This window comes from Rhinoderma darwinii, unplaced genomic scaffold (assembly GCF_050947455.1).
Source record: "Rhinoderma darwinii isolate aRhiDar2 unplaced genomic scaffold, aRhiDar2.hap1 Scaffold_456, whole genome shotgun sequence".
NCBI classification, from domain to species: domain Eukaryota; kingdom Metazoa; phylum Chordata; class Amphibia; order Anura; family Rhinodermatidae; genus Rhinoderma; species Rhinoderma darwinii.
Window position 1 is genome coordinate 18,958 of NW_027463974.1, and position 22,798 is coordinate 41,755.

Genomic DNA, 22,798 nt, shown 5'->3' on the forward strand with positions numbered 1-22,798 from the left:
CCGCCCTCCCTTTTAGGTAAGTTAAAGAGCTGCACCTGAGCCAGCCACTGATTGATTGATTGATTGATTGATTGATTGATTGATTGATTGATTGATTGATGCAGCACAACAGTCAAATAGTGGAGTGGAGTAGGGGAACAGCAAACAGCCAATAAAGCAGCCCGCCCGCTCGCCTGCCCGCCACAATGGACCTACCTGTGTACACTAGATGGATGTGATGGAATGTACTGTCGTCCCTACATTTCAAGAAGAAGTAAGAATTGCAGTTGCAACAAAGCCTTGCTTGCCTACAAAGAGAGCAGCAATTTGGATTTGTTACTATGTTACCTAGAAGAATAACAAACTGTGCAAGGATGGAGGTTGTAGGAGCAAGGAGAAGTTGTCTGTAAAGTTGGTGGATGCCTATTTTCCATTTTGCAGTCCCTTGTCTCCCTCTTGTGGCCTCCTGGAGGCAACTAGCTGTGCAAAAAAAAGACAGCCTGGCGGCCGGCTGTTGCAGTGTTGCCCTCTCAGGCAACACTGAGTGACTGACTGAGCCTCACCGTCTTATATAAAGTTCAGACGGAACTTTGCACGTGTCATAGTGGAGCCCTCAGGATTCCAGAGCCAGCTTTCTGACATCATAATGGGGGCCTCAGAGATAAAAGCCTGGGCCCAGGCAGTGTTGGTCAGTGCTGCTCAGCAGGCAGCACTGGACTGGACTGGATTACAGCTGATACAAGGTGTGAAGGAACAAGGGGTGGCTGTGGGCATGCACTTGCTGCCGCTGCCAGTGTTTATCTGCATGGCAGCAGGGCATTTGGGCGTTGCCAGGAAGGCGTTTTTATGTAGATTCCTCCTCTTTCAGCACTGCATTGTGGTGCAAGCAAAAGAAGCAAATCCTGTCTGGCTTCCTCTCCGGCCTTTATTCACCTCCCGTGTAGCTGTGAGTGTGTGAGCCTGCAGGGCCCCATGGAATTGCCTAGAAGTAGGCTGAATCGCTGCAAGGGCTGAACAGCAGTATCGGGCAGGCTCGGGCAACGCGCGGCCCGTTCGGGTTATCGCTTCTCGGCCTTTTGGCTAAGATCAAGTGTAGTATCTGTTCTTATCAGTTTAATATCTGATACGTCCCCTATCTGGGGACCATATATTAAATGGATTTTTAGAACAGGGAGATGGAAATAGAGCTTGCTCTGTCCACTCCACGCATTGACCTGGTATTGCAGTATTTCCAGGACCGGTGCACCCTTTCCTTATGTGTTGACTAAAAGCAGATTCCAAAAGTGTTTTTTGTCTTTGCTATTGTTTCTGTCTTTCTGAAGGGATCTCCCCTTTAATCCCATTATTTCAACACCTGTTGGACAATGCATGAGTGATAATGAGCTCATTGATTAAATGCAATTAATGAATAGATTGCCACCTCTTGTTGTGTGTCGTCTGTGTTTCTGTGTTTCCGGCATTTCACATTGGAACACCTCATTCACCTTCCTTGTCTTCTCTCCGCCCTCCCTTTTAGGTAAGTTAAAGAGCTGCACCTGAGCCAGCCACTGATTGATTGATTGATTGATTGATTGATTGATTGATTGATTGATTGATTGATTGATGCAGCACAACAGTCAAATAGTGGAGTGGAGTAGGGGAACAGCAAACAGCCAATAAAGCAGCCCGCCCGCTCGCCTGCCCGCCACAATGGACCTACCTGTGTACACTAGATGGATGTGATGGAATGTACTGTCGTCCCTACATTTCAAGAAGAAGTAAGAATTGCAGTTGCAACAAAGCCTTGCTTGCCTACAAAGAGAGCAGCAATTTGGATTTGTTACTATGTTACCTAGAAGAATAACAAAACTGTGCAAGGATGGAGGTTGTAGGAGCAAGGAGAAGTTGTCTGTAAAGTTGGTGGATGCCTATTTTCCATTTTGCAGTCCCTTGTCTCCCTCTTGTGGCCTCCTGGAGGCAACTAGCTGTGCAAAAAAAAGACAGCCTGGCGGCCGGCTGTTGCAGTGTTGCCCTCTCAGGCAACACTGAGTGACTGACTGAGCCTCACCGTCTTATATAAAGTTCAGACGGAACTTTGCACGTGTCATAGTGGAGCCCTCAGGATTCCAGAGCCAGCTTTCTGACATCATAATGGGGCCTCAGAGATAAAAGCCTGGGCCCAGGCAGTGTTGGTCAGTGCTGCTCAGCAGGCAGCACTGGACTGGACTGGATTACAGCTGATACAAGGTGTGAAGGAACAAGGGGTGGCTGTGGGCATGCACTTGCTGCCGCTGCCAGTGTTTATCTGCATGGCAGCAGGGCATTTGGGCGTTGCCAGGAAGGCGTTTTTATGTAGATTCCTCCTCTTTCAGCACTGCATTGTGGTGCAAGCAAAAGAAGCAAATCCTGTCTGGCTTCCTCTCCGGCCTTTATTCACCTCCCGTGTAGCTGTGAGTGTGTGAGCCTGCAGGGCCCCATGGAATTGCCTAGAAGTAGGCTGAATCGCTGCAAGGGCTGAACAGCAGTATCGGGCAGGCTCGGGCAACGCGCGGCCCGTTCGGGTTATCGCTTCTCGGCCTTTTGGCTAAGATCAAGTGTAGTATCTGTTCTTATCAGTTTAATATCTGATACGTCCCCTATCTGGGGACCATATATTAAATGGATTTTTAGAACAGGGAGATGGAAATAGAGCTTGCTCTGTCCACTCCACGCATTGACCTGGTATTGCAGTATTTCCAGGACCGGTGCACCCTTTCCTTATGTGTTGACTAAAAGCAGATTCCAAAAGTGTTTTTTGTCTTTGCTATTGTTTCTGTCTTTCTGAAGGGATCTCCCCTTTTAATCCCATTATTTCAACACCTGTTGGGACAATGCATGAGTGATAATGAGCTCATTGATTAAATGCAATTAATGAATAGATGCCACCTCTTGTTGTGTGTCGTCTGTGTTCTGTGTTTCCGGCATTTCACATTGGAACACCTCATTCACCTTCCTTGTCTTCTCTCCGCCCTCCCTTTTAGGTAAGTTAAAGAGCTGCACCTGAGCCAGCCACTGATTGATTGATTGATTGATTGATTGATTGATTGATTGATTGATGCAGCACAACAGTCAAATAGTGGAGTGGAGTAGGGGAACAGCAAACAGCCAATAAGCAGCCCGCCCGCTCGCCTGCCCGCCACAATGGACCTACCTGTGTACACTAGATGGATGTGATGGAATGTACTGTCGTCCCTACATTTCAAGAAGAAGTAAGAATTGCAGTTGCAACAAAGCCTTGCTTGCCTACAAAGAGAGCAGCAATTTGGATTTGTTACTATGTTACCTAGAAGAATAACAAACTGTGCAAGGATGGAGGTTGTAGGAGCAAGGAGAAGTTGTCTGTAAAGTTGGTGGATGCCTATTTTCCATTTTGCAGTCCCTTGTCTCCCTCTTGTGGCCTCCTGGAGGCAACTAGCTGTGCAAAAAAAAGACAGCCTGGCGGCCGGCTGTTGCAGTGTTGCCCTCTCAGGCAACACTGAGTGACTGACTGAGCCTCACCGTCTTATATAAAGTTCAGACGGAACTTTGCACGTGTCATAGTGGAGCCCTCAGGATTCCAGAGCCAGCTTTCTGACATCATAATGGGGCCTCAGAGATAAAAGCCTGGGCCCAGGCAGTGTTGGTCAGTGCTGCTCAGCAGGCAGCACTGGACTGGACTGGATTACAGCTGATACAAGGTGTGAAGGAACAAGGGGTGGCTGTGGGCATGCACTTGCTGCCGCTGCCAGTGTTTATCTGCATGGCAGCAGGGCATTTGGGCGTTGCCAGGAAGGCGTTTTTATGTAGATTCCTCCTCTTTCAGCACTGCATTGTGGTGCAAGCAAAAGAAGCAAATCCTGTCTGGCTTCCTCTCCGGCCTTTATTCACCTCCCGTGTAGCTGTGAGTGTGTGAGCCTGCAGGGCCCCATGGAATTGCCTAGAAGTAGGCTGAATCGCTGCAAGGGCTGAACAGCAGTATCGGGCAGGCTCGGGCAACGCGCGGCCCGTTCGGGTTATCGCTTCTCGGCCTTTTGGCTAAGATCAAGTGTAGTATCTGTTCTTATCAGTTTAATATCTGATACGTCCCCTATCTGGGGACCATATATTAAATGGATTTTTAGAACAGGGAGATGGAAATAGAGCTTGCTCTGTCCACTCCACGCATTGACCTGGTATTGCAGTATTTCCAGGACCGGTGCACCCTTTCCTTATGTGTTGACTAAAAGCAGATTCCAAAAGTGTTTTTTGTCTTTGCTATTGTTTCTGTCTTTCTGAAGGGATCTCCCCTTTTAATCCCATTATTTCAACACCTGTTGGACAATGCATGAGTGATAATGAGCTCATTGATTAAATGCAATTAATGAATAGATTGCCACCTCTTGTTGTGTGTCGTCTGTGTTTCTGTGTTTCCGGCATTTCACATTGGAACACCTCATTCACCTTCCTTGTCTTCTCTCCGCCCTCCCTTTTAGGTAAGTTAAAGAGCTGCACCTGAGCCAGCCACTGATTGATTGATTGATTGATTGATTGATTGATTGATTGATTGATGCAGCACAACAGTCAAATAGTGGAGTGGAGTAGGGGAACAGCAAACAGCCAATAAAGCAGCCCGCCCGCTCGCCTGCCCGCCACAATGGACCTACCTGTGTACACTAGATGGATGTGATGGAATGTACTGTCGTCCCTACATTTCAAGAAGAAGTAAGAATTGCAGTTGCAACAAAGCCTTGCTTGCCTACAAAGAGAGCAGCAATTTGGATTTGTTACTATGTTACCTAGAAGAATAACAAACTGTGCAAGGATGGAGGTTGTAGGAGCAAGGAGAAGTTGTCTGTAAAGTTGGTGGATGCCTATTTTCCATTTTGCAGTCCCTTGTCTCCCTCTTGTGGCCTCCTGGAGGCAACTAGCTGTGCAAAAAAAAGACAGCCTGGCGGCCGGCTGTTGCAGTGTTGCCCTCTCAGGCAACACTGAGTGACTGACTGAGCCTCACCGTCTTATATAAAGTTCAGACGGAACTTTGCACGTGTCATAGTGGAGCCCTCAGGATTCCAGAGCCAGCTTTCTGACATCATAATGGGGCCTCAGAGATAAAAGCCTGGGCCCAGGCAGTGTTGGTCAGTGCTGCTCAGCAGGCAGCACTGGACTGGACTGGATTACAGCTGATACAAGGTGTGAAGGAACAAGGGGTGGCTGTGGGCATGCACTTGCTGCCGCTGCCAGTGTTTATCTGCATGGCAGCAGGGCATTTGGGCGTTGCCAGGAAGGCGTTTTTATGTAGATTCCTCCTCTTTCAGCACTGCATTGTGGTGCAAGCAAAAGAAGCAAATCCTGTCTGGCTTCCTCTCCGGCCTTTATTCACCTCCCGTGTAGCTGTGAGTGTGTGAGCCTGCAGGGCCCCATGGAATTGCCTAGAAGTAGGCTGAATCGCTGCAAGGGCTGAACAGCAGTATCGGGCAGGCTCGGGCAACGCGCGGCCCGTTCGGGTTATCGCTTCTCGGCCTTTTGGCTAAGATCAAGTGTAGTATCTGTTCTTATCAGTTTAATATCTGATACGTCCCCTATCTGGGGACCATATATTAAATGGATTTTTAGAACAGGGAGATGGAAATAGAGCTTGCTCTGTCCACTCCACGCATTGACCTGGTATTGCAGTATTTCCAGGACCGGTGCACAAGCAGATTCCAAAAGTGTTTTTTGTCTTTGCTATTGTTTCTGTCTTTCTGAAGGGATCTCCCCTTTTAATCCCATTATTTCAACACCTGTTGGACAATGCATGAGTGATAATGAGCTCATTGATTAAATGCAATTAATGAATAGATTGCCACCTCTTGTTGTGTGTCGTCTGTGTTTCTGTGTTTCCGGCATTTCACATTGGAACACCTCATTCACCTTCCTTGTCTTCTCTCCGCCCTCCCTTTTAGGTAAGTTAAAGAGCTGCACCTGAGCCAGCCACTGATTGATTGATTGATTGATTGATTGATTGATTAATTGATTGATTGATTGATTGATGCAGCACAACAGTCAAATAGTGGAGTGGAGTAGGGGAACAGCAAACAGCCAATAAAGCAGCCCGCCCGCTCGCCTGCCCGCCACAATGGACCTACCTGTGTACACTAGATGGATGTGATGGAATGTACTGTCGTCCCTACATTTCAAGAAGAAGTAAGAATTGCAGTTGCAACAAAGCCTTGCTTGCCTACAAAGAGAGCAGCAATTTGGATTTGTTACTATGTTACCTAGAAGAATAACAAACTGTGCAAGGATGGAGGTTGTAGGAGCAAGGAGAAGTTGTCTGTAAAGTTGGTGGATGCCTATTTTCCATTTTGCAGTCCCTTGTCTCCCTCTTGTGGCCTCCTGGAGGCAACTAGCTGTGCAAAAAAAAGACAGCCTGGCAGCCGGCTGTTGCAGTGTTGCCCTCTCAGGCAACACTGAGTGACTGACTGAGCCTCACCGTCTTATATAAAGTTCAGACGGAACTTTGCACGTGTCATAGTGGAGCCCTCAGGATTCCAGAGCCAGCTTTCTGACATCATAATGGGGCCTCAGAGATAAAAGCCTGGGCCCAGGCAGTGTTGGTCAGTGCTGCTCAGCAGGCAGCACTGGACTGGACTGGATTACAGCTGATACAAGGTGTGAAGGAACAAGGGGTGGCTGTGGGCATGCACTTGCTGCCGCTGCCAGTGTTTATCTGCATGGCAGCAGGGCATTTGGGCGTTGCCAGGAAGGCGTTTTTATGTAGATTCCTCCTCTTTCAGCACTGCATTGTGGTGCAAGCAAAAGAAGCAAATCCTGTCTGGCTTCCTCTCCGGCCTTTATTCACCTCCCGTGTAGCTGTGAGTGTGTGAGCCTGCAGGGCCCCATGGAATTGCCTAGAAGTAGGCTGAATCGCTGCAAGGGCTGAACAGCAGTATCGGGCAGGCTCGGGCAACGCGCGGCCCGTTCGGGTTATCGCTTCTCGGCCTTTTGGCTAAGATCAAGTGTAGTATCTGTTCTTATCAGTTTAATATCTGATACGTCCCCTATCTGGGGACCATATATTAAATGGATTTTTAGAACAGGGAGATGGAAATAGAGCTTGCTCTGTCCACTCCACGCATTGACCTGGTATTGCAGTATTTCCAGGACCGGTGCACCCTTTCCTTATGTGTTGACTAAAAGCAGATTCCAAAAGTGTTTTTTGTCTTTGCTATTGTTTCTGTCTTTCTGAAGGGATCTCCCCTTTTAATCCCATTATTTCAACACCTGTTGGACAATGCATGAGTGATAATGAGCTCATTGATTAAATGCAATTAATGAATAGATTGCCACCTCTTGTTGTGTGTCGTCTGTGTTTCTGTGTTTCCGGCATTTCACATTGGAACACCTCATTCACCTTCCTTGTCTTCTCTCCGCCCTCCCTTTTAGGTAAGTTAAAGAGCTGCACCTGAGCCAGCCACTGATTGATTGATTGATTGATTGATTGATTGATTGATTGATGCAGCACAACAGTCAAATAGTGGAGTGGAGTAGGGGAACAGCAAACAGCCAATAAAGCAGCCCGCCCGCTCGCCTGCCCGCCACAATGGACCTACCTGTGTACACTAGATGGATGTGATGGAATGTACTGTCGTCCCTACATTTCAAGAAGAAGTAAGAATTGCAGTTGCAACAAAGCCTTGCTTGCCTACAAAGAGAGCAGCAATTTGGATTTGTTACTATGTTACCTAGAAGAATAACAAACTGTGCAAGGATGGAGGTTGTAGGAGCAAGGAGAAGTTGTCTGTAAAGTTGGTGGATGCCTATTTTCCATTTTGCAGTCCCTTGTCTCCCTCTTGTGGCCTCCTGGAGGCAACTAGCTGTGCAAAAAAAAGACAGCCTGGCGGCCGGCTGTTGCAGTGTTGCCCTCTCAGGCAACACTGAGTGACTGACTGAGCCTCACCGTCTTATATAAAGTTCAGACGGAACTTTGCACGTGTCATAGTGGAGCCCTCAGGATTCCAGAGCCAGCTTTCTGACATCATAATGGGGCCTCAGAGATAAAAGCCTGGGCCCAGGCAGTGTTGGTCAGTGCTGCTCAGCAGGCAGCACTGGACTGGACTGGATTACAGCTGATACAAGGTGTGAAGGAACAAGGGGTGGCTGTGGGCATGCACTTGCTGCCGCTGCCAGTGTTTATCTGCATGGCAGCAGGGCATTTGGGCGTTGCCAGGAAGGCGTTTTTATGTAGATTCCTCCTCTTTCAGCACTGCATTGTGGTGCAAGCAAAAGAAGCAAATCCTGTCTGGCTTCCTCTCCGGCCTTTATTCACCTCCCGTGTAGCTGTGAGTGTGTGAGCCTGCAGGGCCCCATGGAATTGCCTAGAAGTAGGCTGAATCGCTGCAAGGGCTGAACAGCAGTATCGGGCAGGCTCGGGCAACGCGCGGCCCGTTCGGGTTATCGCTTCTCGGCCTTTTGGCTAAGATCAAGTGTAGTATCTGTTCTTATCAGTTTAATATCTGATACGTCCCCTATCTGGGGACCATATATTAAATGGATTTTTAGAACAGGGAGATGGAAATAGAGCTTGCTCTGTCCACTCCACGCATTAACCTGGTATTGCAGTATTTCCAGGACCGGTGCACCCTTTCCTTATGTGTTGACTAAAAGCAGATTCCAAAAGTGTTTTTTGTCTTTGCTATTGTTTCTGTCTTTCTGAAGGGATCTCCCCTTTTAATCCCATTATTTCAACACCTGTTGGACAATGCATGAGTGATAATGAGCTCATTGATTAAATGCAATTAATGAATAGATTGCCACCTCTTGTTGTGTGTCGTCTGTGTTTCTGTGTTTCCGGCATTTCACATTGGAACACCTCATTCACCTTCCTTGTCTTCTCTCCGCCCTCCCTTTTAGGTAAGTTAAAGAGCTGCACCTGAGCCAGCCACTGATTGATTGATTGATTGATTGATTGATTGATTGATTGATTGATTGATTGATGCAGCACAACAGTCAAATAGTGGAGTGGAGTAGGGGAACAGCAAACAGTCAATAAAGCAGCCCGCCCGCTCGCCTGCCCGCCACAATGGACCTACCTGTGTACACTAGATGGATGTGATGGAATGTACTGTCGTCCCTACATTTCAAGAAGAAGTAAGAATTGCAGTTGCAACAAAGCCTTGCTTGCCTACAAAGAGAGCAGCAATTTGGATTTGTTACTATGTTACCTAGAAGAATAACAAACTGTGCAAGGATGGAGGTTGTAGGAGCAAGGAGAAGTTGTCTGTAAAGTTGGTGGATGCCTATTTTCCATTTTGCAGTCCCTTGTCTCCCTCTTGTGGCCTCCTGGAGGCAACTAGCTGTGTAAAAAAAAGACAGCCTGGCGGCCGGCTGTTGCAGTGTTGCCCTCTCAGGCAACACTGAGTGACTGACTGAGCCTCACCGTCTTATATAAAGTTCAGACGGAACTTTGCACGTGTCATAGTGGAGCCCTCAGGATTCCAGAGCCAGCTTTCTGTCATCATAATGGGGCCTCAGAGATAAAAGCCTGGGCCCAGGCAGTGTTGGTCAGTGCTGCTCAGCAGGCAGCACTGGACTGGACTGGATTACAGCTGATACAAGGTGTGAAGGAACAAGGGGTGGCTGTGGGCATGCACTTGCTGCCGCTGCCAGTGTTTATCTGCATGGCAGCAGGGCATTTGGGCGTTGCCAGGAAGGCGTTTTTATGTAGATTCCTCCTCTTTCAGCACTGCATTGTGGTGCAAGCAAAAGAAGCAAATCCTGTCTGGCTTCCTCTCCGGCCTTTATTCACCTCCCGTGTAGCTGTGAGTGTGTGAGCCTGCAGGGCCCCATGGAATTGCCTAGAAGTAGGCTGAATCGCTGCAAGGGCTGAACAGCAGTATCGGGCAGGCTCGGGCAACGCGCGGCCCGTTCGGGTTATCGCTTCTCGGCCTTTTGGCTAAGATCAAGTGTAGTATCTGTTCTTATCAGTTTAATATCTGATACGTCCCCTATCTGGGGACCATATATTAAATGGATTTTTAGAACAGGGAGATGGAAATAGAGCTTGCTCTGTCCACTCCACGCATTGACCTGGTATTGCAGTATTTCCAGGACCGGTGCACCCTTTCCTTATGTGTTGACTAAAAGCAGATTCCAAAAGTGTTTTTTGTCTTTGCTATTGTTTCTGTCTTTCTGAAGGGATCTCCCCTTTTAATCCCATTATTTCAACACCTGTTGGACAATGCATGAGTGATAATGAGCTCATTGATTAAATGCAATTAATGAATAGATTGCCACCTCTTGTTGTGTGTCGTCTGTGTTTCTGTGTTTCCGGCATTTCACATTGGAACACCTCATTCACCTTCCTTGCCTTCTCTCCGCCCTCCCTTTTAGGTAAGTTAAAGAGCTGCACCTGAGCCAGCCACTGATTGATTGATTGATTGATTGATTGATTGATTGATTGATTGATTGATGCAGCACAACAGTCAAATAGTGGAGTGGAGTAGGGGAACAGCAAACAGCCAATAAAGCAGCCCGCCCGCTCGCCTGCCCGCCACAATGGACCTACCTGTGTACACTAGATGGATGTGATGGAATGTACTGTCGTCCCTACATTTCAAGAAGAAGTAAGAATTGCAGTTGCAACAAAGCCTTGCTTGCCTACAAAGAGAGCAGCAATTTGGATTTGTTACTATGTTACCTAGAAGAATAACAAACTGTGCAAGGATGGAGGTTGTAGGAGCAAGGAGAAGTTGTCTGTAAAGTTGGTGGATGCCTATTTTCCATTTTGCAGTCCCTTGTCTCCCTCTTGTGGCCTCCTGGAGGCAACTAGCTGTGCAAAAAAAAGACAGCCTGGCGGCCGGCTGTTGCAGTGTTGCCCTCTCAGGCAACACTGAGTGACTGACTGAGCCTCACCGTCTTATATAAAGTTCAGACGGAACTTTGCACGTGTCATAGTGGAGCCCTCAGGATTCCAGAGCCAGCTTTCTGACATCATAATGGGGCCTCAGAGATAAAAGCCTGGGCCCAGGCAGTGTTGGTCAGTGCTGCTCAGCAGGCAGCACTGGACTGGACTGGATTACAGCTGATACAAGGTGTGAAGGAACAAGGGGTGGCTGTGGGCATGCACTTGCTGCCGCTGCCAGTGTTTATCTGCATGGCAGCAGGGCATTTGGGCGTTGCCAGGAAGGCGTTTTTATGTAGATTCCTCCTCTTTCAGCACTGCATTGTGGTGCAAGCAAAAGAAGCAAATCCTGTCTGGCTTCCTCTCCGGCCTTTATTCACCTCCCGTGTAGCTGTGAGTGTGTGAGCCTGCAGGGCCCCATGGAATTGCCTAGAAGTAGGCTGAATCGCTGCAAGGGCTGAACAGCAGTATCGGGCAGGCTCGGGCAACGCGCGGCCCGTTCGGGTTATCGCTTCTCGGCCTTTTGGCTAAGATCAAGTGTAGTATCTGTTCTTATCAGTTTAATATCTGATACGTCCCCTATCTGGGGACCATATATTAAATGGATTTTTAGAACAGGGAGATGGAAATAGAGCTTGCTCTGTCCACTCCACGCATTGACCTGGTATTGCAGTATTTCCAGGACCGGTGCACCCTTTCCTTATGTGTTGACTAAAAGCAGATTCCAAAAGTGTTTTTTGTCTTTGCTATTGTTTCTGTCTTTCTGAAGGGATCTCCCCTTTTAATCCCATTATTTCAACACCTGTTGGACAATGCATGAGTGATAATGAGCTCATTGATTAAATGCAATTAATGAATAGATTGCCACCTCTTGTTGTGTGTCGTCTGTGTTTCTGTGTTTCCGGCATTTCACATTGGAACACCTCATTCACCTTCCTTGTCTTCTCTCCGCCCTCCCTTTTAGGTAAGTTAAAGAGCTGCACCTGAGCCAGCCACTGATTGATTGATTGATTGATTGATTGATTGATTGATTGATTGATTGATTGATTGATTGATTGATGCAGCACAACAGTCAAATAGTGGAGTGGAGTAGGGGAACAGCAAACAGCCAATAAAGCAGCCCGCCCGCTCGCCTGCCCGCCACAATGGACCTACCTGTGTACACTAGATGGATGTGATGGAATGTACTGTCGTCCCTACATTTCAAGAAGAAGTAAGAATTGCAGTTGCAACAAAGCCTTGCTTGCCTACAAAGAGAGCAGCAATTTGGATTTGTTACTATGTTACCTAGAAGAATAACAAACTGTGCAAGGATGGAGGTTGTAGGAGCAAGGAGAAGTTGTCTGTAAAGTTGGTGGATGCCTATTTTCCATTTTGCAGTCCCTTGTCTCCCTCTTGTGGCCTTCTGGAGGCAACTAGCTGTGCAAAAAAAAGACAGCCTGGCGGCCGGCTGTTGCAGTGTTGCCCTCTCAGGCAACACTGAGTGACTGACTGAGCCTCACCGTCTTATATAAAGTTCAGACGGAACTTTGCACGTGTCATAGTGGAGCCCTCAGGATTCCAGAGCCAGCTTTCTGACATCATAATGGGGCCTCAGAGATAAAAGCCTGGGCCCAGGCAGTGTTGGTCAGTGCTGCTCAGCAGGCAGCACTGGACTGGACTGGATTACAGCTGATACAAGGTGTGAAGGAACAAGGGGTGGCTGTGGGCATGCACTTGCTGCCGCTGCCAGTGTTTATCTGCATGGCAGCAGGGCATTTGGGCGTTGCCAGGAAGGCGTTTTTATGTAGATTCCTCCTCTTTCAGCACTGCATTGTGGTGCAAGCAAAAGAAGCAAATCCTGTCTGGCTTCCTCTCCGGCCTTTATTCACCTCCCGTGTAGCTGTGAGTGTGTGAGCCTGCAGGGCCCCATGGGATTTCCTAGAAGTAGGCTGAATCGCTGCAAGGGCTGAACAGCAGTATCGGGCAGGCTCGGGCAACGCGCGGCCCGTTCGGGTTATCGCTTCTCGGCCTTTTGGCTAAGATCAAATGTAGTATCTGTTCTTATCAGTTTAATATCTGATACGTCCCCTATCTGGGGACCATATATTAAATGGATTTTTAGAACAGGGAGATGGAAATAGAGCTTGCTCTGTCCACTCCACGCATTGACCTGGTATTGCAGTATTTCCAGGACCGGTGCACCCTTTCCTTATGTGTTGACTAAAAGCAGATTCCAAAAGTGTTTTTTGTCTTTGCTATTGTTTCTGTCTTTCTGAAGGGATCTCCCCTTTTAATCCCATTATTTCAACACCTGTTGGACAATGCATGAGTGATAATGAGCTCATTGATTAAATGCAATTAATGAATAGATTGCCACCTCTTGTTGTGTGTCGTCTGTGTTTCTGTGTTTCCGGCATTTCACATTGGAACACCTCATTCACCTTCCTTGTCTTCTCTCCGCCCTCCCTTTTAGGTAAGTTAAAGAGCTGCACCTGAGCCAGCCACTGATTGATTGATTGATTGATTGATTGATTGATTGATTGATTGATTGATTGATTGATGCAGCACAACAGTCAAATAGTGGAGTGGAGTAGGGGAACAGCAAACAGCCAATAAAGCAGCCCGCCCGCTCGCCTGCCCGCCACAATGGACCTACCTGTGTACACTAGATGGATGTGATGGAATGTACTGTCGTCCCTACATTTCAAGAAGAAGTAAGAATTGCAGTTGCAACAAAGCCTTGCTTGCCTACAAAGAGAGCAGCAATTTGGATTTGTTACTATGTTACCTAGAAGAATAACAAACTGTGCAAGGATGGAGGTTGTAGGAGCAAGGAGAAGTTGTCTGTAAAGTTGGTGGATGCCTATTTTCCATTTTGCAGTCCCTTGTCTCCCTCTTGTGGCCTCCTGGAGGCAACTAGCTGTGCAAAAAAAAGACAGCCTGGCGGCCGGCTGTTGCAGTGTTGCCCTCTCAGGCAACACTGAGTGACTGACTGAGCCTCACCGTCTTATATAAAGTTCAGACGGAACTTTGCACGTGTCATAGTGGAGCCCTCAGGATTCCAGAGCCAGCTTTCTGACATCATAATGGGGCCTCAGAGATAAAAGCCTGGGCCCAGGCAGTGTTGGTCAGTGCTGCTCAGCAGGCAGCACTGGACTGGACTGGATTACAGCTGATACAAGGTGTGAAGGAACAAGGGGTGGCTGTGGGCATGCACTTGCTGCCGCTGCCAGTGTTTATCTGCATGGCAGCAGGGCATTTGGGCGTTGCCAGGAAGGCGTTTTTATGTAGATTCCTCCTCTTTCAGCACTGCATTGTGGTGCAAGCAAAAGAAGCAAATCCTGTCTGGCTTCCTCTCCGGCCTTTATTCACCTCCCGTGTAGCTGTGAGTGTGTGAGCCTGCAGGGCCCCATGGAATTGCCTAGAAGTAGGCTGAATCGCTGCAAGGGCTGAACAGCAGTATCGGGCAGGCTCGGGCAACGCGCGGCCCGTTCGGGTTATCGCTTCTCGGCCTTTTGGCTAAGATCAAGTGTAGTATCTGTTCTTATCAGTTTAATATCTGATACGTCCCCTATCTGGGGACCATATATTAAATGGATTTTTAGAACAGGGAGATGGAAATAGAGCTTGCTCTGTCCACTCCACGCATTGACCTGGTATTGCAGTATTTCCAGGACCGGTGCACCCTTTCCTTATGTGTTGACTAAAAGCAGATTCCAAAAGTGTTTTTTGTCTTTGCTATTGTTTCTGTCTTTCTGAAGGGATCTCCCCTTTTAATCCCATTATTTCAACACCTGTTGGACAATGCATGAGTGATAATGAGCTCATTGATTAAATGCAATTAATGAATAGATTGCCACCTCTTGTTGTGTGTCGTCTGTGTTTCTGTGTTTCCGGCATTTCACATTGGAACACCTCATTCACCTTCCTTGTCTTCTCTCCGCCCTCCCTTTTAGGTAAGTTAAAGAGCTGCACCTGAGCCAGCCACTGATTGATTGATTGATTGATTGATTGATTGATTGATTGATTGATTGATTGATTGATTGATGCAGCACAACAGTCAAATAGTGGAGTGGAGTAGGGGAACAGCAAACAGCCAATAAAGCAGCCCGCCCGCTCGCCTGCCCGCCACAATGGACCTACCTGTGTACACTAGATGGATGTGATGGAATGTACTGTCGTCCCTACATTTCAAGAAGAAGTAAGAATTGCAGTTGCAACAAAGCCTTGCTTGCCTACAAAGAGAGCAGCAATTTGGATTTGTTACTATGTTACCTAGAAGAATAACAAACTGTGCAAGGATGGAGGTTGTAGGAGCAAGGAGAAGTTGTCTGTAAAGTTGGTGGATGCCTATTTTCCATTTTGCAGTCCCTTGTCTCCCTCTTGTGGCCTCCTGGAGGCAACTAGCTGTGCAAAAAAAAGACAGCCTGGCGGCCGGCTGTTGCAGTGTTGCCCTCTCAGGCAACACTGAGTGACTGACTGAGCCTCACCGTCTTATATAAAGTTCAGACGGAACTTTGCACGTGTCATAGTGGAGCCCTCAGGATTCCAGAGCCAGCTTTCTGACATCATAATGGGGCCTCAGAGATAAAAGCCTGGGCCCAGGCAGTGTTGGTCAGTGCTGCTCAGCAGGCAGCACTGGACTGGACTGGATTACAGCTGATACAAGGTGTGAAGGAACAAGGGGTGGCTGTGGGCATGCACTTGCTGCCGCTGCCAGTGTTTATCTGCATGGCAGCAGGGCATTTGGGCGTTGCCAGGAAGGCGTTTTTATGTAGATTCCTCCTCTTTCAGCACTGCATTGTGGTGCAAGCAAAAGAAGCAAATCCTGTCTGGCTTCCTCTCCGGCCTTTATTCACCTCCCGTGTAGCTGTGAGTGTGTGAGCCTGCAGGGCCCCATGGAATTGCCTAGAAGTAGGCTGAATCGCTGCAAGGGCTGAACAGCAGTATCGGGCAGCCTCGGGCAACGCGCGGCCCGTTCGGGTTATCGCTTCTCGGCCTTTTGGCTAAGATCAAGTGTAGTATCTGTTCTTATCAGTTTAATATCTGATACGTCCCCTATCTGGGGACCATATATTAAATGGATTTTTAGAACAGGGAGATGGAAATAGAGCTTGCTCTGTCCACTCCACGCATTGACCTGGTATTGCAGTATTTCCAGGACCGGTGCACCCTTTCCTTATGTGTTGACTAAAAGCAGATTCCAAAAGTGTTTTTTGTCTTTGCTATTGTTTCTGTCTTTCTGAAGGGATCTCCCCTTTTAATCCCATTATTTCAACACCTGTTGGACAATGCATGAGTGATAATGAGCTCATTGATTAAATGCAATTAATGAATAGATTGCCACCTCTTGTTGTGTGTCGTCTGTGTTTCTGTGTTTCCGGCATTTCACATTGGAACACCTCATTCACCTTCCTTGTCTTCTCTCCGCCCTCCCTTTTAGGTAAGTTAAAGAGCTGCACCTGAGCCAGCCACTGATTGATTGATTGATTGATTGATTGATTGATTGATTGATTGATGCAGCACAACAGTCAAATAGTGGAGTGGAGTAGGGGAACAGCAAACAGCCAATAAAGCAGCCCGCCCGCTCGCCTGCCCGCCACAATGGACCTACCTGTGTACACTAGATGGATGTGATGGAATGTACTGTCGTCCCTACATTTCAAGAAGAAGTAAGAATTGCAGTTGCAACAAAGCCTTGCTTGCCTACAAAGAGAGCAGCAATTTGGATTTGTTACTATGTTACCTAGAAGAATAACAAACTGTGCAAGGATGGAGGTTGTAGGAGCAAGGAGAAGTTGTCTGTAAAGTTGGTGGATGCCTATTTTCCATTTTGCAGTCCCTTGTCTCCCTCTTGTGGCCTCCTGGAGGCAACTAGCTGTGCAAAAAAAAGACAGCCTGGCGGCCGGCTGTTGCAGTGTTGCCCTCTCAGGCAACACTGAGTGACTGACTGAGCCTCACCGTCTTATATAAAGTTCAGACGGAACTTTGCACGTGTCATAGTGGAGCCCTCAGGATTCCAGAGCCAGCTTTCTGACATCATAATGGGGCCTCAGAGATAAAAGCCTGGGCCCAGGCAGTGTTGGTCAGTGCTGCTCAGCAGGCAGCACTGGACTGGACTGGATTACAGCTGATACAAGGTGTGAAGGAACAAGGGGTGGCTGTGGGCATGCACTTGCTGCCGCTGCCAGTGTTTATCTGCATGGCAGCAGGGCATTTGGGCGTTGCCAGGAAGGCGTTTTTATGTAGATTCCTCCTCTTTCAGCACTGCATTGTGGTGCAAGCAAAAGAAGCAAATCCTGTCTGGCTTCCTCTCCGGCCTTTATTCACCTCCCGTGTAGCTGTGAGTGTGTGAGCCTGCAGGGCCCCATGGAATTGCCTCGAAGTAGGCTGAATCGCTGCAAGGGCTGAACAGCAGTATCGGGCAGGCTCGGGCAACGCGCGGCCCGTTCGGGTTATCGCTTCTCGGCCTTTTGGCTAAGATCAAGTGTAGTATCTGTTCTTATCAGTTTAATATCTGATACGTCCCCTATCTGGGGACCATATATTAAATGGATTTTTAGAACAGGGAGATGGAAATAGAGCTTGCTCTGTCCACTCCACGCATTGACCTGGTATTGCAGTATTTCCAGGACCGGTGCACCCTTTCCTTATGTGTTGACTAAAAGCAGATTCCAAAAGTGTTTTTTGTCTTTGCTATTGTTTCTGTCTTTCTGAAGGGATCTCCCCTTTTAATCCCATTATTTCAACACCTGTTGGACAATGCATGAGTGATAATGAGCTCATTGATTAAATGCAATTAATGAATAGATTGCCACCTCTTGTTGTGTGTCGTCTGTGTTTCTGTGTTTCCGGCATTTCACATTGGAACACCTCATTCACCTTCCTTGTCTTCTCTCCGCCCTCCCTTTTAGGTAAGTTAAAGAGCTGCACCTGAGCCAGCCACTGATTGATTGATTGATTGATTGATTGATTGATTGATTGATTGATTGATTGATTGATGCAGCACAACAGTCAAATAGTGGAGTGGAGTAGGGGAACAGCAAACAGCCAATAAAGCAGCCCGCCCGCTCGCCTGCCCGCCACAATGGACCTACCTGTGTACACTAGATGGATGTGATGGAATGTACTGTCGTCCCTACATTTCAAGAAGAAGTAAGAATTGCAGTTGCAACAAAGCCTTGCTTGCCTACAAAGAGAGCAGCAATTTGGATTTGTTACTATGTTACCTAGAAGAATAACAAACTGTGCAAGGATGGAGGTTGTAGGAGCAAGGAGAAGTTGTCTGTAAAGTTGGTGGATGCCTATTTTCCATTTTGCAGTCCCTTGTCTCCCTCTTGTGGCCTCCTGGAGGCAACTAGCTGTGCAAAAAAAAGACAGCCTGGCGGCCGGCTGTTGCAGTGTTGCCCTCTCAGGCAACACTGAGTGACTGACTGAGCCTCACCGTCTTATATAAAGTTCAGACGGAACTTTGCACGTGTCATAGTGGAGCCCTCAGGATTCCAGAGCCAGCTTTCTGACATCATAATGGGGCCTCAGAGATAAAAGCCTGGGCCCAGGCAGTGTTGGTCAGTGCTGCTCAGCAGGCAGCACTGGACTGGACTGGATTACAGCTGATACAAGGTGTGAAGGAACAAGGGGTGGCTGTGGGCATGCACTTGCTGCCGCTGCCAGTGTTTATCTGCATGGCAGCAGGGCATTTGGGCGTTGCCAGGAAGGCGTTTTTATGTAGATTCCTCCTCTTTCAGCACTGCATTGTGGTGCAAGCAAAATAAGCAAATCCTGTCTGGCTTCCTCTCCGGCCTTTATTCACCTCCCGTGTAGCTGTGAGTGTGTGAGCCTGCAGGGCCCCATGGAATTGCCTAGAAGTAGGCTGAATCGCTGCAAGGGCTGAACAGCAGTATCGGGCAGGCTCGGGCAACGCGCGGCCCGTTCGGGTTATCGCTTCTCGGCCTTTTGGCTAAGATCAAGTGTAGTATCTGTTCTTATCAGTTTAATATCTGATACGTCCCCTATCTGGGGACCATATATTAAATGGATTTTTAGAACAGGGAGATGGAAATAGAGCTTGCTCTGTCCACTCCACGCATTGACCTGGTATTGCAGTATTTCCAGGACCGATGCACCCTTTCCTTATGTGTTGACTAAAAGCAGATTCCAAAAGTGTTTTTTGTCTTTGCTATTGTTTCTGTCTTTCTGAAGGGATCTCCCCTTTTAATCCCATTATTTCAACACCTGTTGGACAATGCATGAGTGATAATGAGCTCATTGATTAAATGCAATTAATGAATAGATTGCCACCTCTTGTTGTGTGTCGTCTGTGTTTCTGTGTTTCCGGCATTTCACATTGGAACACCTCATTCACCTTCCTTGTCTTCTCTCCGCCCTCCCTTTTAGGTAAGTTAAAGAGCTGCACCTGAGCCAGCCACTGATTGATTGATTGATTGATTGATTGATTGATTGATTGATTGATTGATGCAGCACAACAGTCAAATAGTGGAGTGGAGTAGGGGAACAGCAAACAGCCAATAAAGCAGCCCGCCCGCTCGCCTGCCCGCCACAATGGACCTACCTGTGTACACTAGATGGATGTGATGGAATGTACTGTCGTCCCTACATTTCAAGAAGAAGTAAGAATTGCAGTTGCAACAAAGCCTTGCTTGCCTACAAAGAGAGCAGCAATTTGGATTTGTTACTATGTTACCTAGAAGAATAACAAACTGTGCAAGGATGGAGGTTGTAGGAGCAAGGAGAAGTTGTCTGTAAAGTTGGTGGATGCCTATTTTCCATTTTGCAGTCCCTTGTCTCCCTCTTGTGGCCTCCTGGAGGCAACTAGCTGTGCAAAAAAAAGACAGCCTGGCGGCCGGCTGTTGCAGTGTTGCCCTCTCAGGCAACACTGAGTGACTGACTGAGCCTCACCGTCTTATATAAAGTTCAGACGGAACTTTGCACGTGTCATAGTGGAGCCCTCAGGATTCCAGAGCCAGCTTTCTGACATCATAATGGGGCCTCAGAGATAAAAGCCTGGGCCCAGGCAGTGTTGGTCAGTGCTGCTCAGCAGGCAGCACTGGACTGGACTGGATTACAGCTGATACAAGGTGTGAAGGAACAAGGGGTGGCTGTGGGCATGCACTTGCTGCCGCTGCCAGTGTTTATCTGCATGGCAGCAGGGCATTTGGGCGTTGCCAGGAAGGCGTTTTTATGTAGATTCCTCCTCTTTCAGCACTGCATTGTGGTGCAAGCAAAAGAAGCAAATCCTGTCTGGCTTCCTCTCCGGCCTTTATTCACCTCCCGTGTAGCTGTGAGTGTGTGAGCCTGCAGGGCCCCATGGAATTGCCTAGAAGTAGGCTGAATCGCTGCAAGGGCTGAACAGCAGTATCGGGCAGGCTCGGGCAACGCGCGGCCCGTTCGGGTTATCGCTTCTCGGCCTTTTGGCTAAGATCAAGTGTAGTATCTGTTCTTATCAGTTTAATATCTGATACGTCCCCTATCTGGGGACCATATATTAAATGGATTTTTAGAACAGGGAGATGGAAATAGAGCTTGCTCTGTCCACTCCACGCATTGACCTGGTATTGCAGTATTTCCAGGACCGGTGCACCCTTTCCTTATGTGTTGACTAAAAGCAGATTCCAAAAGTGTTTTTTGTCTTTGCTATTGTTTCTGTCTTTCTGAAGGGATCTCCCCTTTTAATCCCATTATTTCAACACCTGTTGGACAATGCATGAGTGATAATGAGCTCATTGATTAAATGCAATTAATGAATAGATTGCCACCTCTTGTTGTGTGTCGTCTGTGTTTCTGTGTTTCCGGCATTTCACATTGGAACACCTCATTCACCTTCCTTGTCTTCTCTCCGCCCTCCCTTTTAGGTAAGTTAAAGAGCTGCACCTGAGCCAGCCACTGATTGATTGATTGATTGATTGATTGATTGATTGATTGATTGATTGATTGATTGATGCAGCACAACAGTCAAATAGTGGAGTGGAGTAGGGGAACAGCAAACAGCCAATAAAGCAGCCCGCCCGCTCGCCTGCCCGCCACAATGGACCTACCTGTGTACACTAGATGGATGTGATGGAATGTACTGTCGTCCCTACATTTCAAGAAGAAGTAAGAATTGCAGTTGCAACAAAGCCTTGCTTGCCTACAAAGAGAGCAGCAATTTGGATTTGTTACTATGTTACCTAGAAGAATAACAAACTGTGCAAGGATGGAGGTTGTAGGAGCAAGGAGAAGTTGTCTGTAAAGTTGGTGGATGCCTATTTTCCATTTTGCAGTCCCTTGTCTCCCTCTTGTGGCCTCCTGGAGGCAACTAGCTGTGCAAAAAAAAGACAGCCTGGCGGCCGGCTGTTGCAGTGTTGCCCTCTCAGGCAACACTGAGTGACTGACTGAGCCTCACCGTCTTATATAAAGTTCAGACGGAACTTTGCACGTGTCATAGTGGAGCCCTCAGGATTCCAGAGCCAGCTTTCTGACATCATAATGGGGCCTCAGAGATAAAAGCCTGGGCCCAGGCAGTGTTGGTCAGTGCTGCTCAGCAGGCAGCACTGGACTGGACTGGATTACAGCTGATACAAGGTGTGAAGGAACAAGGGGTGGCTGTGGGCATGCACTTGCTGCCGCTGCCAGTGTTTATCTGCATGGCAGCAGGGCATTTGGGCGTTGCCAGGAAGGCGTTTTTATGTAGATTCCTCCTCTTTCAGCACTGCATTGTGGTGCAAGCAAAAGAAGCAAATCCTGTCTGGCTTCCTCTCCGGCCTTTATTCACCTCCCGTGTAGCTGTGAGTGTGTGAGCCTGCAGGGCCCCATGGAATTGCCTAGAAGTAGGCTGAATCGCTGCAAGGGCTGAACAGCAGTATCGGGCAGGCTCGGGCAACGCGCGGCCCGTTCGGGTTATCGCTTCTCGGCCTTTTGGCTAAGATCAAGTGTAGTATCTGTTCTTATCAGTTTAATATCTGATACGTCCCCTATCTGGGGACCATATATTAAATGGATTTTTAGAACAGGGAGATGGAAATAGAGCTTGCTCTGTCCACTCCACGCATTGACCTGGTATTGCAGTATTTCCAGGACCGGTGCACCCTTTCCTTATGTGTTGACTAAAAGCAGATTCCAAAAGTGTTTTTTGTCTTTGCTATTGTTTCTGTCTTTCTGAAGGGATCTCCCCTTTTAATCCCATTATTTCAACACCTGTTGGACAATGCATGAGTGATAATGAGCTCATTGATTAAATGCAATTAATGAATAGATTGCCACCTCTTGTTGTGTGTCGTCTGTGTTTCTGTGTTTCCGGCATTTCACATTGGAACACCTCATTCACCTTCCTTGTCTTCTCTCCGCCCTCCCTTTTAGGTAAGTTAAAGAGCTGCACCTGAGCCAGCCACTGATTGATTGATTGATTGATTGATTGATTGATTGATTGATTGATTGATTGATTGATGCAGCACAACAGTCAAATAGTGGAGTGGAGTAGGGGAACAGCAAACAGCCAATAAAGCAGCCCGCCCGCTCGCCTGCCCGCCACAATGGACCTACCTGTGTACACTAGATGGATGTGATGGAATGTACTGTCGTCCCTACATTTCAAGAAGAAGTAAGAATTGCAGTTGCAACAAAGCCTTGCTTGCCTACAAAGAGAGCAGCAATTTGGATTTGTTACTATGTTACCTAGAAGAATAACAAACTGTGCAAGGATGGAGGTTGTAGGAGCAAGGAGAAGTTGTCTGTAAAGTTGGTGGATGCCTATTTTCCATTTTGCAGTCCCTTGTCTCCCTCTTGTGGCCTCCTGGAGGCAACTAGCTGTGCAAAAAAAAGACAGCCTGGCGGCCGGCTGTTGCAGTGTTGCCCTCTCAGGCAACACTGAGTGACTGACTGAGCCTCACCGTCTTATATAAAGTTCAGACGGAACTTTGCACGTGTCATAGTGGAGCCCTCAGGATTCCAGAGCCAGCTTTCTGACATCATAATGGGGCCTCA

At 47.8% G+C, this 22,798-nt stretch overlaps 15 non-coding genes across 15 annotated transcripts; all 15 read left to right on the forward strand.

Moving 5' to 3' along the window:
• Positions 1-1,039: 1,039 nt before the first annotated feature.
• Positions 1,040-1,230, forward strand: LOC142717521 (U2 spliceosomal RNA). Its single transcript, XR_012871894.1, has one exon. It is a non-coding gene; the product is annotated as a U2 spliceosomal RNA (small nuclear RNA).
• Positions 1,231-2,522: 1,292 nt separating this feature from the next.
• Positions 2,523-2,713, forward strand: LOC142717534 (U2 spliceosomal RNA). Its single transcript, XR_012871906.1, has one exon. It is a non-coding gene; the product is annotated as a U2 spliceosomal RNA (small nuclear RNA).
• Positions 2,714-3,991: 1,278 nt separating this feature from the next.
• LOC142717547 (U2 spliceosomal RNA) lies at positions 3,992-4,182 on the forward strand. Its single transcript, XR_012871920.1, has one exon. It is a non-coding gene; the product is annotated as a U2 spliceosomal RNA (small nuclear RNA).
• A 1,280-nt stretch (positions 4,183-5,462) lies between these two features.
• On the forward strand, positions 5,463-5,653 carry LOC142717550 (U2 spliceosomal RNA). The gene has a single exon (XR_012871923.1). It is a non-coding gene; the product is annotated as a U2 spliceosomal RNA (small nuclear RNA).
• Positions 5,654-6,923: 1,270 nt separating this feature from the next.
• LOC142717558 (U2 spliceosomal RNA) lies at positions 6,924-7,114 on the forward strand. The gene has a single exon (XR_012871929.1). It is a non-coding gene; the product is annotated as a U2 spliceosomal RNA (small nuclear RNA).
• A 1,276-nt stretch (positions 7,115-8,390) lies between these two features.
• On the forward strand, positions 8,391-8,581 carry LOC142717548 (U2 spliceosomal RNA). Its single transcript, XR_012871921.1, has one exon. It is a non-coding gene; the product is annotated as a U2 spliceosomal RNA (small nuclear RNA).
• Positions 8,582-9,869: 1,288 nt separating this feature from the next.
• Positions 9,870-10,060, forward strand: LOC142717559 (U2 spliceosomal RNA). Its single transcript, XR_012871930.1, has one exon. It is a non-coding gene; the product is annotated as a U2 spliceosomal RNA (small nuclear RNA).
• A 1,284-nt stretch (positions 10,061-11,344) lies between these two features.
• On the forward strand, positions 11,345-11,535 carry LOC142717560 (U2 spliceosomal RNA). Its single transcript, XR_012871931.1, has one exon. It is a non-coding gene; the product is annotated as a U2 spliceosomal RNA (small nuclear RNA).
• A 1,300-nt stretch (positions 11,536-12,835) lies between these two features.
• On the forward strand, positions 12,836-13,026 carry LOC142717549 (U2 spliceosomal RNA). The gene has a single exon (XR_012871922.1). It is a non-coding gene; the product is annotated as a U2 spliceosomal RNA (small nuclear RNA).
• Positions 13,027-14,318: 1,292 nt separating this feature from the next.
• Positions 14,319-14,509, forward strand: LOC142717561 (U2 spliceosomal RNA). The gene has a single exon (XR_012871932.1). It is a non-coding gene; the product is annotated as a U2 spliceosomal RNA (small nuclear RNA).
• A 1,296-nt stretch (positions 14,510-15,805) lies between these two features.
• LOC142717562 (U2 spliceosomal RNA) lies at positions 15,806-15,996 on the forward strand. The gene has a single exon (XR_012871933.1). It is a non-coding gene; the product is annotated as a U2 spliceosomal RNA (small nuclear RNA).
• A 1,280-nt stretch (positions 15,997-17,276) lies between these two features.
• LOC142717564 (U2 spliceosomal RNA) lies at positions 17,277-17,467 on the forward strand. Its single transcript, XR_012871934.1, has one exon. It is a non-coding gene; the product is annotated as a U2 spliceosomal RNA (small nuclear RNA).
• A 1,292-nt stretch (positions 17,468-18,759) lies between these two features.
• Positions 18,760-18,950, forward strand: LOC142717543 (U2 spliceosomal RNA). The gene has a single exon (XR_012871915.1). It is a non-coding gene; the product is annotated as a U2 spliceosomal RNA (small nuclear RNA).
• Positions 18,951-20,234: 1,284 nt separating this feature from the next.
• Positions 20,235-20,425, forward strand: LOC142717565 (U2 spliceosomal RNA). Its single transcript, XR_012871935.1, has one exon. It is a non-coding gene; the product is annotated as a U2 spliceosomal RNA (small nuclear RNA).
• A 1,292-nt stretch (positions 20,426-21,717) lies between these two features.
• On the forward strand, positions 21,718-21,908 carry LOC142717566 (U2 spliceosomal RNA). Its single transcript, XR_012871936.1, has one exon. It is a non-coding gene; the product is annotated as a U2 spliceosomal RNA (small nuclear RNA).
• Positions 21,909-22,798: the final 890 nt, after the last annotated feature.